The following is a 17,933-nucleotide window of genomic DNA, read 5'->3' on the forward strand; positions in this document are numbered from 1 at the left end:
TGGTGAGAACATTGCTGTTGGGGGCTGATTTCTTCATATTCCTAGAGCATTCTAAGATAAGGAGTGTTTTAGGGAGTTGTTTGTGGTTTACTAATGCTTAACAATGTGTCTTTTGGTTTTGTGAATTGTGTTTGATGCAGGGATGACCAACTCATCGAGCAAAAGAATCAAGACTATAGGATCCAAGAAGAAGGAGAGGTGGAAGATTCAGATGATAGCATGGGTTGATGAGGAGCTGAGATAACATCTACTGATGGATGCGATCACCTCTAGAATAGGATTTTTATCTTTTGTTTTGTACTGTTGAACTTATTTGCTTCTGTTTTAAGAATAGGGTTTGATGTAATCAATTTGAAACTTTATCTATTATGATGGTTTGCTTGTGACTTATGCATGATGATGAGTATTGCTTGATGATGCTTGGATACTAATTGATATTGAGATTGTGCACTATATGCTTATACAGGTGGTGGTTCACAAGCTTTGTGAACAAATGCATGATGTTGTGATTGTGATTATGATGCTAAGCAGGATGTGTATGTGGAATGGTTAAATGAGCCTGTATGTGAGGTTTTGAGACCCAGAGTTTTTGATTGAATGCTAGTACTTTGAAAGCATGAATGACTTTGCCCAGGTTTTTTATGATTGAATCATTTGTTTGTATGTGTCATATGATCAAGGCCATTTGTTGGTAACCCTTTTTAGCCAAGATGCATGATTTTAGCCCACTAAAAGAGAACATTATGTGTTCTATCCTTTGAACCTTTAACTTTGAACATGATTTGAAAACCCTTTGTGAAAAGCTTTACCTTGAGTTAAGTTGAAGATGTATTGTGGTATTGATAAATGTTCAAGTTTGGGGTTGTTGGGAAGTCTAGAAAGGGAAAATAACAAGCATTGAGCCAAGAGCTAAACACGTGAAAATCATAAGAAAAAGGAAAGAAAAGAAAGAAAAAGAGAAAAGCTCAATGCAAAAGAAAGTTGGGAAGAAGGAAGAATGGTTATGTTTAGATGATTCACTTAACTCAAGGATTTTGTGATCTAGATAAACCAATTTTCTTGTTAGCCCAGCCACATTATAAGCCATAGAAAAGTCCTTGTGATGATACTTGCTTGTGAATGTGTTTGATTGTGGTTAAATGAAAGGCAAAGTTAATTCATGTGACATTGTGATAGTAGAGTGAAGGAGTGACCTCTTATACACTTATGTGTTTGAGTGAAACACTTTTTCTGGTGAGGAAAATTCCATGAGCACATAAGTACATTTATGCTTAGTTGATTGATCATTCATGAGAATAGCATTTGTTGGATATTATGTGATTATGTGAACACTGAAGCATGTGTGCATCTTGATTCAAGTCTTTGTGTTTGGCTGATTTGAGTACTTACTTGTCTTGAGAGAAGAAGTTTTGAATATGGTGAACCATTATATGGATTGCTGGAAGATTGAGTTACATCTTATTTGCTTCAGGACAAGCAAAGTCCTAAGTTTGGGGTTGTGATAACAGTTGAAAAACTGTTAGTTCTATACTTAATTTTGATCTTAAAGACAACCTTTATGACTTAGAAACTAGCTTGGAATCATGTTTTTGTTTAAGTTTTGGAAATAAGAGAGTTGGATAGGTTTTATGCTTGGTTTCCTTGTTTTTGTAGATTTTAAGATGAATTGAGTGAAAGAAGAGAAGTAAAAAAGTGCGTCAAAGAAGAGACGCAAGTACCGCTCAGCGGCATTTACCGCTGAGCGGCACTTTGAAAGACCTGTAGTCACCATTGCGGGGAAAAACTACAACTGAGCGTCAATTTGAAGTACTGCGCTTACCGTTGAGCGCCATTTTTATAGGCCTTGGGCCACTTTTTTGTAATTTCTAGAAAGCTATATAAAGTTTTATTCGACCAAGGGTTAATATCTTTGGCTAGAACGAAGCAAAATCAGACTTTCTTCACCCCTTGGAGGAGGATTTTTGATGCTCAAGCTCTACTATTCAACTTCTACGGTTCTATGTTTTATTCTTTTATTATTTTTCATCTAGTTTCACCATGATTATGGTGAACTAAACCTTCATTGTTGTTAGGGAACCATTGTAATCCTTTGAAACTCTCATGTATTGAATTGGTTATTTAATTCATATGCTTTCTTTCATTAATTGTTAGGGTTTTTCTTCTATACTCTATGCATGATTTATTTAACTAATTCAATTGCATGATCATTGATTTAATTTGTATGGACACATATAGATGAATCTAAACATGAAGAAATTCTCCCAAAACTAGTATTACCTAGACATAGGAATATGATGGTTGGTTTTTGATAAGTGCAAAAAAGTAGTTAATTGTCATATGGAATTTGAGCACTTATGTTTTGATTTGAGTACATTTGTATCAATTTTCCCCAATCTAAGAAAGATGAAATGTAATCACATGTTTTTGAGTTATTGAGTAAAAGGAAATCATTTGATCCCTAGTTTGTATACATTTCAGGTAAACTAAGAGAGAAGAGCAAATTCTGCAACATTTCGCCCAAGCTAGAATGATTTCGCTTAAGCTAGAATTGTCCAGGAAGTCATTACCTTAAAAGTCATTCTCGCTTAAGCGAGAATATTTTAGCTTAAGTGAGAATGATTATCTTCTACAAGAAGTTTCTTCTCGCTCAAGCGAGAATAATTTAGCTTAAGCGAGAATTCGGGCAGTTTATATACTTACGAAGCAGAAAGAAAGGGGGGGGGGGACGGAAGCACGAAGAAAGAAGTTACCCAAAGAGTTTTTCTTCTACTTCAGCTGTAGGATCTTCTTCTTCATCACTTAGAATGTTAATCGCCACCATGAGTGGTTGATCTCTTCTCTTGGGATTGAATGTAATCGATTCGAACTCGGATGTAATCTGGTGATATTTATATATAGCATTTTTGTTTTTATTCTACATTGGTATTTTTGTTCTGCTCTTAATGCTTGATTCTACCTGAACAATAGTTTCATGAATGTGGATTTTAGACTTGACTAGAAAGTATTTCTAAAACTCTGATCTGAGCAAGAATACTTGATATTCTGTGATGCTAGGGATAGATTTCAGTTTATCAATTGCTTATAACACTTGAATATAATGTTGGACAATTTTTTGGATATGTGAGGAATCAATATTCAAGGAACTGCTCTTATGAATTTTATATGCGAGGAATCGATATAAATGACTTTGGTGTGTTGCATTAATGTTAGTAATTTCAGTTGCTATATGTTTGTATTCATCCAGATTGCAGACCAGTGAGATAGATGAATTCAATCCCAACTTCTCATATTAATCTTCATTAAGTTATTTGTTGTTATTTATTTTACTTTCACGCAACGTAGTTTTATTTATCAACATCCATCATGAATCAAATTGAACATCCTTGTATATATACTATTTGAGATAACAATTTATCTATTTAATCGAAACTGTTCCTCGTGGGTTCGACACTTTTACTTAAAATATCATTATACTACAGTTGACTATCGGTACGCTTGCCAAAAGTTTAACAAGTATTTTTGGCGCCGTTGCCGGGGAACGGTTTTCTTTTGAATGTTTAAAAAGTTATCTCATCCAGCTTTGTGAATATAGATTTTTTTCTCCTCTTAATTAGATAGTTTATTTTATTTTCTCATTTGTACTAATCCTTGCTTGAGCTGTTTTGATTTATGTTCTTAAGAGGTCAGGTTTCTAAAGATCAATTAGCATTTAACCTAGAGATAGAAAAAACCACTCGAAGAAGTAGAGGCAAAAACAAGAAGAAGCAAGGAAAAATCTTCCAATATCACACATCTGGAAACAGAAAATATGGCGGAAGAAGGACCAACCCCACCTAGAAGAACATTGGGAGACTATGCTATGCAACAAGGGCCAAGATATTTTTCTAGCATAGTAATACCGCCCACCACCAAAACTTTGGAGATGAAGCCAACTTTCCTTAGCCTAATCAGTTCTCATCAATTCACTGGAATGGATAATGAAGATCCATACATTCATCTCTCTACATTTTATGAATTGGTAGGAACTCTGGGATTTGAAGAACGAGATCTTGACCATGTATATATGTGTTTGTTTCCTTTTTCTCTGACAGGAAAAGCAAAGGAATGACTTAAATCACATCCAAACCAAAGTCTGAACAAGTGGACTAATGTAGAAGATAAATTCTTGAACAGATTCTTTCCACTTTCTCGTTACATTAAGGCAAAAGTTGAGATTTCTACTTTTAGGCAAGGACAAGATGAACCATTCTGTGAAGCTTGGGAACGGTTTAATTCTTTGTTGAGGAGATGCCCCAATGATGGTTTTGAAGATATTGCTCAACTGAATATTTTCTGCAATGGTCTGAGGCCAGACACAAAAATGATATTAGATGCAGCGGCTGGAGGAACAATGATGTCTATAGATGCAGAACAAGCAACAAGAATCATTGAGGCACTAGCATCTACAGACCATCAAGCCCAATATAACAGACAAACAGTTCAAGGGAAAGGAATTCTTGATCTCAGCATTACAGATGCAATTTTAGCTCAGAATAAAATTCTGACTCAACAGATGGAAGCATTAACCAAACAGATGGCTAACTTACCTGAGCAGTTAAAAGCAGTACAATCTTCTCCTAGTCAACAACCCATGAGATGTAACTTCTTTGGAGGTGACCATCCCAATGGTCATTGTTCATATCAAAGTAGCCCACGAGAAGGAGAAGTTCAATATGTGAGTAATCAAGGAAGATCAGGGAATTTCTCTAACAACAATAACTTTTCACAGGGGTGGAGAAACAATCAAAGTCAGAATTTTGGATGGAAACAAGATGTTGGTCCTTCAAATAGACAACCTCCTTATCAGCATCAACAACAAAATCCTTCTATGTATGAAAGAATAACAAAATTAAAGGATACTCTAGAAAAATTCATGCAAGCTTCTATGACCAATCAAAAAAATACAGAAGCTTCAATCAGAAATCTTGAAACACAGGTTGGACAGTTGGCTAAACAACTATCAGATCAATAGACAGGTCATTTTTCAGCCAACACCCAAACTAATCCCAAGGAGCATTGCAATTCAATTACTACCATGAGTGGAAAAATTGTGGGAAGAGGGATTGAAGACAATCTAGTTGTGGAGGAGGAAGTTTTGGAGAAAAAAGAAAATGAGAAAGAGAAAAATGAGTGTGAGGGAGAGAAAGAGAAAAATAAAAGTGAGTATGTGAATAAAGGAGAAGAAAATAAAAGTCAAGAAAAAGAGAAAAAGCAAAAAGAGAAGGAAATTGTGAAACATCTTCCTTATCCGAAAATCCCTACAAATAGAGATAAGAAGAGACAATTGGCTCGATTCAAGCAAATATTCAACCAGTTGGAGATCACCATACCCTTGACCGAAGCACTACAACAAATTCCCACCTATTCGAAGTATATGAAGCAAATCCTCAGCAAGAAAAAGAAGTATTTAGATGAGGAAATAATTGAAGTGCAAGGAAATTGCAGTGCCATCATGCAAAAGACTCTCCCTCCAAAATTCAAAGATCCGGGGAGTTTCACCATTCCTTGCACCACTGGAAACCATGATATAGGGAAGGCTCTTATTGATTTAGGGGCTAGCATCAATCTGATGCCCCTATCTTTGCTTAAAGAGATTGGTGGTCTTGAAGCCAAGCCAACAAGAATGATGCTTCAGTTGGTAGATAGGTCCATCAAATATCCTTATGGTGTGGTAGAAGACGTGGTGATAAAAATTGATAAGCTTCAATTCCCAGTGAACTTTGTAGTGATGGAGATGGAGGAAGATGTAGAGATACCACTCATCTTAGGAAGACCTTTCATGAAGACAGCTAAGGTTGTCATTCATATGGAAGAGGGAATATTGAAATTAAAAGACCAAGATAGAGAGGTAACTTTCAAAGTCTTCAAAGATATGTAGCAAGGTCAAGAGGAACAGACTGGTCTTGAAGCAACCGATGAAGTTCTATCAGTTACTAGTCTACCAAGGCAAGTTGCCAAGTTGACCAAAAAGAGCCTTAGTTGTTTCTCTCCCAAAGTGAAGGAAGAGGATGGGGATAAGGAAGAAAAACTAGTTCATCAACACCTTGTTTTGGAAAGTGATGAACCCAAACCTGGCAAACCAGTGATTATTAAGAACAGGTTATAGGTTATCAAGGCAATAAAGGCAAATGGAGTACTTGAAATTGAGGCTCCCTATTCAAGAAGAGTCAAGTTGGTGACGGGAAAGCTACTGAGAAGATGTTAGAGGCATGAAAGGAAGAAGCACATCAACATTGTGAATCAAACTTAATTGCCTCATCTGTCAGGCTCGTGACATTAAACAAGCGCTTCTTGGGAGGCAACCCAGTGTTTAATTATGTTTTCACATTATAATTTTATCTTGTGTGTTAATTATGTTTATGTATATATTATGTGTTTGCATGCAAAAGGGTAAGTTTTAACATTTAAATGTCTCGATAAGGCAAACCATGCATGTTTAAGTGTTTTTAACCAAAATGTATGTGTCATGCATGGTAATAAGTTTTGGTGCCAAAATTGAGTTCATTGAATGTTAAAAATTACCTTGTTTTGGCCAAATTGTGAAATTTGAGTTTGAGAGTTTGATTTCGCAATTGATGATGTGAAACTTTTTGGAGTGATAGATAATTGGTTGAGGAATAGATTGATATGTGTCTTTGAATTAATTAGATTGAATTCATCATGAATTAGGTGAGTAAAAGTTGAAATTTTTTCAAAAGTGGCAAAAACTGCATTAGTTTCGCCTAAGCTAAAACCTTCTCGCTTGGGCGAGATATGCAGAAAACTGAAAAACAAGTTTTACTGATATTTTCGCTTAAGCTAAAATTTTTCGCTTGAGCTAAAAATGTCCTACAACTAAAGTTGAGCCACTAGAGCTCTTTCGCGTGAGCGAAACTTGCTTCGTCTGGGCCAGATTGAGGCTAAAGCTTGTGATGCTCACTAGAACCATCTCGCTTAAGCTGAAAATCAGCTACTTAGGCGAAAAATTGAATATCAAATTCTAGTGCCTACTGGAACATTTTCGCTAGAGCTAAAATTGAGCTGCCTAGGCGAGATTTGGGATAAAATTTGGGGTGCCCACTGGAACATTTTCGCTTAAGCTAAACCTTGCTCGCCTGGGCGAAAATGTCATGCAAATAAGGTTGAGCCACTGGAACTTTTTCGCCTGGGCCAAACTTTTTAAATTTGAATCCTGTCAGTCTAGCTTAAGCGAAAAGTTTTTATCTTAAGCGAAAACACGTGACCCTGTGTTAAAACTCAGAAAAAGAAGCACTGGTTCATAACTACTTTCTTTACAACATAGTTCTTTCTTCCTTCAAAGTATAGGGCACAATTTTCTTGATCCAATGGCCCTCAATTAACTTACCAATCTGTCCCTCCCTTTGCTAAATTCCCTTGAAGGTAAGTTCCACTTCACTATCTTCCATTTTCAAAGAACAAATTTAGGGTTTTTCTCTGTATGTTTTGTGGAACCCTAAGGTAGTGCCCATGTTGGTTGTTATTGTCCATCAATTATCTTGAATGTTTAAATGTGAGTTGTTGGTATAACTGAATAATGTAGGTTGTTTGTGCATGGATTAATTCATGAAAATTTGATGTATGAAAATGCACATGAACATTTCGATGAAATGCCTAACTTAATTGATGAAATGCACCATAGAGGACAACTCCACCTTTATGAGGACCATATCCAGGCATGACTCCACCAGAATTCTTGGCATACTTACAGTGGCCTGGGGACAGTCCAATTTTTCCAGGGGGATGTGAACCAACTGGACTTGACAGTAGTTTTGCAGCCGAATTCACATCAGGCTTGGGACCTTCAAGAGGAGGAGTTTCAGACTGAATTTGATAGAGTCATGAGGGGAGATTGACACACGACACTATTCCAACCTCCAGATCTCAATGAAATACGGTTTTTTTTGTTTTAATGCAGAACTTTTATTTTAGTAATATTATGCTTTAGTTGTTTTGGTTAGAATGTATAGTTTCACTTACTTTTTGCTTACTTTACTTTTTGTTAATATTGCACAGAGTACATACACAACTAAAATGAATTTTTTTTGAGGAATTATAAGAAAATCTTTCCTGAGGAAATTGGTTAAAGAGAAATCAAGTTTCAAAAAGGGGAAATTTTGGTTGAATCCATAGTTAAATGAGATTAGGATATTAGTGCTCGATAATTGGTTAAGATAATCAATTGTAACAACAAGTGATATACCAAGGAAAGAAACAAAAAACAAAACCAGTGTTTGTGAATCCTTAAACAGTTTGAGAGTTTCCACTGTTTGTTGTCAAGTTGATATTGCTTGAGTTTTCATTTCGATAACATCACACATAAAGCATGGAAATGATCAAGGCAGTTTTGTTGAATTTAAATAACTTCGTGTCGAACATCCAACCTAGGAATAATTATCCTTTTATGACAGCCCATTTGAGTCTAATTGTTTTGAATTATACACCTTAACCTTAACTTTAATTAATATCCCTCCCTTTGCACACTTTAGGGATAGAGAGCATAGGTGCATTTTATTCAACTTTAAAATGGGAATTGGTTGGTGGAATTGTACTTAGAAAAGAAAGGGGCTGAGTATTTTGTACTATAATTCACTCCTTAGTATTGTATAGAAATGTGTGTATATATATATATATATATATATATATATATATATTAAAAAAAAACAAAAACAAAAACAAGAACATGAAAAGGAAAGAAGCAAAAGAAGGAGTGAATAATGAATGAAAAAGAAACATTGGGTGTTGAGGTATGAGATGGGATGAATTGAGAGTAGAATTGGAAGTGGGTTTAAAGTGTAGTTATGCTCTCTTTTCTAAAGTTGTGTTTTTGTTATCTTGAAAAACCATAATTCTTGGAAACCCAGCCTCATTACAACCCTTGAAAGACCTTGAGATTCATGCTGATTGTGTGTGTGGTTTGATTGAAAATGACTGAAAATTTTAACTTGTTCAATTTCAGTGGAAAATGAGAGAAACACATCCTTGTAAGATTTAAAAGAGAATTTCCTTGGTTAGAAGCAATGGCTCTTACAATTGATTGTCTTGAAAATTTGTTGCACTTTTATCTTGCTTTTATTTGATAATTGGATTCACCATTTTGAATCTGTAGTTTGGAATGCAGAAGTTGTTTTGTAAGGACAATGAAATTGATTTCTCAAATAACCAATTTCAAAGTTTGAGTTTAGAAAAGTCGTTGGGATTTTATTACTATGCTTGAGGACAAGCAAGATGCTAGGTTGGGGAGAGTTGATAAGTGCAAAAAAGTAGTTAATTTTCATATGGAATTTGAGCACTTATGTTTTGAATTGAGTACATTTGTATATATTTTCCCCAATCTAAGAAAGATGAAATGTAATCACATGTTTCTGAGTTATTGAGTAAAACGAAATCATTTGATCCCTAGTTTGTATACATTTCAGGTAAACTAAGAGAGAAGAGCAAATTCTGCAACATTTCGCCCAAGCTAGAATGATTTCGCTTAAGCTAGATTTGTCCAGGAAGTCATTACCTTAAAAGTCATTCTCGCTTAAGCGATAATATTTTAGCTTAAGCGAGAATGATTATCTTCTACAAGAAGTTTCTTCTCGCTCAAGCGAGAATAATTTAGCTTAAGCAAGAATTCGGGCAGTTTATATACTCACGAAGCAGAAGTTATCCAAAGAGTTTTTCTTCCACTTCAGTTGTATGATCTTCTTCTTCATCTCTTAGAATGTTAATCACCACCATGAGTGGCTGATCTCTTCTCTTGGGATTGAATGTAATCGATTCGAACTCGGATGTAATCTGGTGATATTTATATATAGCATTTCTGTTTTTATTCAACATTGGTATTTTTGTTCTGCTCTTAATCCTTGTATATATATTGTTTGAGATAAAAATTTATCTATTTAATCGAAACTGTTCCTCGTGGGTTCGACACTCTTACTTAAAATATCATTATACTACTCGTTGACTATTGGTACGCTTGCCAAAAGTTTAACAGTTTCCTTTAAGCTTTTGTGCGAATGTAATGCATGAATAATTGCTAGAGAGACAAGACATTGTAAACTAGTGATTAGGAGTAGGCTTTCTTCACCAAGACATTAGGTTTAAGGTAATTTAGAAAGTGGCATTAACATTAATGAAGAAAGATGAATTCTTGAATACATGAGAGTGGATAGGATGAATTGGTAAACCCCAACAACATAATCATTCATATTATTCATCAACTATTTTTGCATTGTTCAAGTCCATTGATCAAAAACTTGCATTCATGTTTATTTTTCATAGTTCAACAACAATATTTTCGGTTACAAGTCTAAGATAATCAACAAATCACATAATTGTTTAGGTCGTGAGTCCTTTAGAAAACGATATTTGGTCTTACCATTTATTATTACTTGATACGATTTGGTTACACTTGCCGAGGGTTAACAACAATCTCCCCCTTTTTTTATGATGCACAACCATGATTAATAATCAACCATGTTGAACAACTCAATACAGATTATTAATCAATTACCAACCAACATAATTCTCCCCCTTTGGGCATTAGCAAAAAAGGTAAGCACAATGGTATTGATATACAGATAATCAAGCATATAGAGATGCATCAGATAATCATAAAACAAGTAATGATGCTCCCCCTGTCAAAGATAGTCAGATGAAATTAAGATATTCTCCCCCTTAAATGAAGACATGTGAAATATATCAATGGTATGCAATGCTCTCCTATCATTATGCATATTTCATTCTCAAAATACAGATGCACAATGCAGTAATCAGAATATGTCAAAGCATTTATCAGCATGTAATAACATTGTATCATATTAGATATATCATAGTAATAACATAGTGATACTGATTCAATCAAACAACACATTTTAATCTCTTATTATCTTAGATATTTTATGCAGCAGATAAGCATAGAGATATTAGAATAAACTATCAACATCAAACAAAACAAGATTTTAAGATATCAGATATTCCAGTTTTGGAATCTTTAAACTCCTGTTGATGTTTAATCGATTTGATCTCAGTCAGAGTCGATTTCTTGCTGTGGCATATTCCAGATTATCCAGTTCCATCCAATCAGCAAGTGATATTCCTGTAAAACCTTTGCAATTCTTTCCAGATCAAGCATTTTAGAATCAATGTTATATAGGAATTAATGTGTGAGTATGCAAATGTATGAAAGTAACAGTAATCAATAATTCATTCGCATACAAGCACATTGTAATCGATTTAATCAATTCAGTTTTTTTCAATTTACTGATGTCCTCTTTCAATTACAGATTTAATTAACACTGATTTCATTAATGTCAAACTTAAAATACAATCAAGTAAAGCCAAGACAAAAATGACATATAAAGCCATCTATTACAGAAGAACACAAGACAATACAGTTAACACATTAAATAAACTAAAACAATTAAAACAAACTAAAAGTTGTAATCACAGAACCCTTAATCTGTTTCAGATGACTCCACAATTTCATCAGTTGATTCTTCTGTTCATGTGGAGCTTTCCGCATAATTCTTGATAATTTCGTCCATTTTTTCATTCATTCTCATGAGTGATTTATTCATCATTCTAGTTCTCTTGGAGACTTTCTCAAACTTATTTACCATAATTTTTTCAAGTTCAGACTTGGAAGATAGTAAGATCTGTTCACTATTAGAAAGATCTGTTCACTATCAGAATCCGGTAATTCATCTTGATCATTGGTTGAATTTTGTACATCACTAAATCTCATTCCTAGAGCAGTTTTCTTTAATCCAATGCATGTTAGAGTTACTTTTCCAATTTGATTACTTCTGGAGCATGTGATCTTGGTTTCAACGGTAAGAACAATTTTACTAAGAGACAAAATTTTGCTTATGAACACACCATAAGGGAGATTACACCCGTTGTTGTTACCAACATCAATGATATGTTTCTTGAACACAACTATCGAGTTTGTTGGTATCTTGAACATTATTGCATTTAGCAGATATAGATCCTCTAATGTCAACTTATCATAATGAAACCTTCCGGGTAACAAAACCCAATCAATGATGTATGCAATGATTTTATCTTCTTTATCCAGCCACCTATGTAGAAATCTTTTTTTCTTTCTTGTACCTCCCTGGATACCTCATACAGTCTTTAAACATTTTTGTGTTCTTAGTCCACCTATTTTGTAGACAGTCGGGTAGGTGTGACATGTGTCCTTCACCCTTGAGTCCAGTAACTTGTAACCAAGTATCATTGTTGATAACAATGTCAATCCCTTTCACGCGTGAGTGGATGTTGCCATCAACTACTTTGATGTTGTTGTAAAATACTCCAACAAGTTCTGGATAACAGTCACCCTTCATCTGAACGAAGGTAGATAGACCTTGATGCTCAAGTTTTTCTGGAAAAATGAATTCTTCATTTTTGAACAGAGGTAACTCAATTGATTTGTGTGGAGCAACATCTGTTACATTTTTCCAACCCATGAACCTTTCTCTAGTAGTGTTGTCACTAATCCACCCTGAAGGACTTGCCTTTCTTTTGGATGGAGGAACTTTCCTGGTACGCGAAGATGAGGCGTCCATTTGCAGAAATAGTGGAATGTGCAGAGACACTTTGATACACATAAGGTTTGTGTGTCAAAACTATGAAACAGATACAGAGCATACAAACATATATGTAAGGGCGCGAACAGCAATGATTCCATCATGCCCAATTTAAATTTTTCAAATCATAAGAAAGTTCAAAACAGATATTATTAATCGATTTCATTAAAAACAAAGTCGACTTAATGCTTATAGAGTGTTACCAAAAACAGAGAAACACAATCACAGATTATAATCGACTCAGTTCATAACATAATCAATTAAAATTTGCATAACAATGTTTTCACAAAAAACAATCAATCTAACAACATATAGCAAACATGCATATAATAATCAATCATACAAATTCTTATAATGCATGAAAGAGTTTTGTTACAATTACCATAATCAGTGACTCAAGAATTTTTTATTTCATCATGGTAGTTAATCCTTGAGTTGAATACTACTTCAACAACTACTGCTCCTTTCCTGCACAATAGTTAAAAGGTTTTGACGCTGGTACCCATTTGAACTTGGGTCCTCTCTTGTTAGTAGTAGGAGGTTGTTCCTTAGGAACCCATTTGTATTTTTCCTTTGGAACACCAACATTTCTAAAATAGCAGTTTCTAACATTGTGACCAATTGTGTTGCAGTAAAAGCATGCATTAGTAGTAGGTTTACTCAGATCAATAAATTTCTTTGAGTTTAGCCTATTACTTTTAGCCTTATAACCAATACCTTGTCTGTGTGAATCATTTTTGTACTTCATAAATAGTCTCTCCCGCTTTCATTTTGAACAATTCATAATCTTGTACGAGAAAATTCTTTCTAGCACTTTTCACTTCATTTGTTCCTTCATATGTGACCTCAAGAACTTCCCACATTTCTTTAGCAGTTTTACATTGGGAAATCCTGAAAAATTCATCCATGGTTAGTGTAGAAGCAATAACATTTCTAGCCTTAACATCATATTGAGCTCTTCGGTTCTCATCTTGAGTCCATTCTGAAAAAAATTTCAAAATAACTTTTCCATTTAAAACATGAGTGGACTCATATGGACCGTTTAGAGTTGTATTCCAAACTCCTTTATCCACCGATTCAAGAAAGATTTGCATCCTTATTTTCCAAAAAGCATAATCTTCTTCAGCAAATAGTGGTGGTCTATTTGTCGAAGCACCTTCACCAAATGTCCGAGAATTGAAAGCCTCTCTTGTTAGTAGTAGAAGGTTGTTCCTTGGGAACCCATTTGTATTTTCCGTTTGGAAAACCAACATTTCTAAAATAGCAGTTTCTAACATTGTAACCAATTGCGTTGGAGTAAAAGCATGCATTAATAGTAGGTTTACTCAGTTCAATAAATTTCTTTGAGTTTATCCTATTACTTTTAGCCTTATAACCAATACCTTGTCTGTAGATAGCTCTTCCAGATGATCTTAACACAACATCAAGATTTTCTTTGCCTTGAGTAAATTTGGCTAGCATGCTGGTTAAGTAGTCAATTTTCTCAATGTGTACAGGACAGTTACCACATTCTTTCTCAATAACTTGTATTTCGGTCTTGATTCTCTTTGCATATTTCAAGGCTTCTTCAAGATCTTTTTTAAGCTTTTCATTATCTTGTACTACATTATCAATTCTGTATTCATAGTCTCTTCTCTTAGAGGATAATCGATTCACCTTATACTGAAGTCGCATGGCTTCTACATGTATCTCCTAAAATGCATCCAATAGCATGTGGTACTTGACCTCTATTGGTTCATTCTCAAATTCACGATCATTGTCATCATCAGATTGTACAAAGCCTGCCATGAAGCGTAAATTTGACTCCTCTTCAACACTATAATCATCATCACTTGAAGAGTCTCCATCATTGTTTTCCCAAACAATATAAGCTTTCTTTTGCTTCCTGTTCTTGTCCTAAGGATACTTGGTGAATTCTTTGTGCTTGTTCTTTAAGTCTGGAAGTCAGGCTTGATATGACCATCCTTTCCACATTCATAACATTGTATAGTGTTGCTTCTTGAGCTCTTCTTTACTCCTCTTGAAAAACATGCATTGTTAGTTGTAGATATTTTATTCTTCATGAATCTGTTCAATTTTCTCACCATCATATTCATCGTTTCCTTTTCTGGTACATTTGCATCTCATTCAGTTTCAGGTTCAAGATTCTTTGTAGCTTTCTTTCTTGTGTCCTTTAGAGCAATTGATTTCTTCTCTTCAATTTATTCTTCCTCCTTTAGCCTTCCAAGCTCCAATTCATGTTCTTTGAGTTTTCCAAATAACGTAGCCATGTTCATGTTGGTCAAGTCTCTTAATTCAGATATTGCAATGACTTTCGGCTGCCAGCTTCTGTTGAGGCTTTTCAGGATCTTTATGTTGATTTCTTCTTTATCAAACACTTTCTTGAGAGCCATGACGTGATTGACTATGTGTGTGAATCATTTTTGTACTTCATAGATAGTCTCTCCCGCTTTCATTTTGAACAACTCATACTCTTGTATGAGAAAATTCTTTCTGGCCCTTTTCACTTCATTCGTTCTTTCGTGTGTGACATCAAGAACTTCCCACATTTCTTTAGCAGTTTTACATTGGGAAATCTTGAAAAATTCATCCATGGTTAGTGCAGAAGCAATAAAATTTCTAGCCTTAATATCATATTGAGCTCTTCGGTTCTCATCTTGAGTCCACTGTAAAAAAATTTTCAAAACAACTTTTCCATTTAAAACATGAGTGGACTCATATGGACCATTTAGAGTTGCATTCCAAGAGGAGAGGTGAATTGGTGAAGTATAAAATTTAAAACTTTCAAAATCTTTTTCACCAAAAGAGATGCCTTTATACTTTTCTTGAAATGCAAGTTAAAAGATTTTCGATGCAGCGGAAATTTAATCAATGCATGTAAAGTATAATCGATGGAATGTAACCGAGTAAGGATAAGAAAGATCAAACACTGAGTTTTTATACTGGTTCAGCCAAGCCTACATCCAGTGTCCTTCCAACCACAGGAAGCCAATGCACTATAATGATCAAGGTTTTCACAACAAGGTTTTTATACAGACCTCACGTGAAAAATATAAAACACTTCTCTAACCCTCTAATCAAAATATAGGCAGTACACAAACAGACTAGCAACAAGAATCCCCTCACCTATAGTCCAACCCCTTTGAGGCATCCTCAAAGTCAAGAACGCAGCACGTCCTTCTTCCTGTAATCACAACAGGGAACTCAAACCAATCTTTAGCAGATTGTAGAACCTGATCTTGCAGTAGACACCCAAATGTGCAAATAGATCAAACTTTGAAAACTCAACAATTCTTGCTCTTCAAGAAATCACAATTAATTGATCATCATGGTCAAACTAGTTTCTTGAAGCTTTTTCTCTTTCTGTAAACTTTTCACTTTTCTACAAAAGAATATGAAAATGTTAGAATCACAAAAGTCTATACAAAAATCAAATTCGCATCAATATATACATGAACTCGTATTAGACGCAACATAACCAACTTTGTTACTAATGTAGTCGAATACACCAATTCAGTTATAACAGATAGTAGCAGTCAAAGCAATTAATTGAATTCACAATTAATGCAGTCGAATAACATTTAATGCTTGGTCAAGACATTTAAAAATATAGTCATTGTAACGATTATATCAAGGATTTCAAAACAGTAACAAACTTAATTGAATATGTATCGCATGCAATCGATTATGCAACAGTGCTAAGCAAAGTTTTGAAAGCTTTTCTCTTTGAAAAACTCTTACAGTACACTTGAAAAAGTTTGTACAAATACACGAGTTTTAATCGATTCACCCCATAATGTAATCGATTTCAAACTGTTGTTTTGCCACACATTCAAAGTTCAACAATAGTGCTTGTGGTTTTTCTATCCAAAAACATGTGTCATGCATTCATGTAAAATCACACATATAACACAGTGAAATGCAATGAACAACATAACAACAACACAATCATGTTCTCATATACGCATATAATATGTAAGCATATAACATGTAACACATAAAACACAAGTGTTATTAATTATATGTTGTCATCATCAAAAACTCAGATATTACTAAGATTATGCGTTCAGCTAAACTAGTGCGCTCCCTATCAACAATCTCAACAGTTTGTATTCCTGATAATGCCTGTGAATATTGCTTAACAGGAAAGCAAATCCGAAGGCCATTCCAATCATAAGTGCAAATGTGATCCAAAGAATTCCTAGAAGTGGTGCATTCGGACATCTATGGACCGTTCGGTGTTCCCTCATTAGCTGGAAACAAATACTTTCTTATATTTATTGATGAATGCAGTAGAATGTTATGGGTATACATCATCAAGATGAAGCATGAAGCCTTAGAAGTGTTCAAGAAATTTAAAGCCTGTGTGGAAAGAGAAAGTGGAAAGCATGTAAAAATCCTCAGAACTGATGGAGGAGGAGAATACACTTCTCATGATTTTGAAGAATATTGTCAGAATAGTGGAATCATACATGAGGTGACAGCACCGTACACACCCCAACATAATGGACTAGCAGTAAGGAGAAACCGAACGGTGATGAACATGGCCAAGTGTCCCATAAAGGAGAAGAGCATGCCACAAAACTTCTTGGCAATGGTCGTCTCGATAGTTGTTCATATCCTCAATAGGTGTCCGACCAGACGACTTGAAGGCAAGGTATCACTGGAAGTGTGGTCAGGTAATAAACCTTCGGTTCATTATTTTAAAGTGTTTGGTTCTCTTGCATTTAATCATGTTGTAGATCAAAAACGATCGAAATTGCAAGATAAAGGGGAAGTTATGATCTTTGTTGGATATCGCCCAACTGGCGCATACAAGCTCTACAATCCAATCAAAGAAAAGATCGTGCCGAGCATAGATGTGATTATACTTGAGGATGAAAGATGGACTGGAATCACAAACAGACCAGCCTGAAGAAGCCAGCTGGAGACTTGTGATCGAACGACATGAAGACTTGCTGACCGAGTGGTGTTCTGAACCGAATAGTAGAGATCTTCTACACCGATCAGCAGAAGGGCACGGGAGTTTTAATGAGTCAGCAACAACTCAGAGGCCACGTAGGAAAATTGTAATGCCACCAAGATACATAGATTATGAGATATATTTTGATACAGGAATTAATGATGAGGGAGATCTTATTCGCATAGCATTGATGGCCGAGGCAGAACCAGCAAACAAGGATGAGGCTCTATGACAACCGGTTTGGAAGAATGCTATGATAGAAGAGCTCAGATCCATAAAAAAGAATGAAACGTGGAAATTGGTTGATCTTCTAGCTGGAAAGCACTACATTGGGGTAAAGTGGATTTTCAAAA

General features: G+C 35.0%; 1 non-coding gene across 1 annotated transcript; it reads right to left on the reverse strand.

The window, feature by feature from the left end:
* Nucleotides 1-4,199: 4,199 nt before the first annotated feature.
* LOC124819858 (small nucleolar RNA R71) lies at nt 4,200-4,305 on the reverse strand. Its single transcript, XR_007027290.2, has one exon. It is a non-coding gene; the product is annotated as a small nucleolar RNA R71 (small nucleolar RNA).
* Nucleotides 4,306-17,933: the final 13,628 nt, after the last annotated feature.

The sequence above is a fragment of the Vigna umbellata genome, chromosome 6 (assembly GCF_029865625.1).
Source record: "Vigna umbellata cultivar VRB3 chromosome 6, Vumbellata_1.0, whole genome shotgun sequence".
NCBI classification, from domain to species: domain Eukaryota; kingdom Viridiplantae; phylum Streptophyta; class Magnoliopsida; order Fabales; family Fabaceae; genus Vigna; species Vigna umbellata.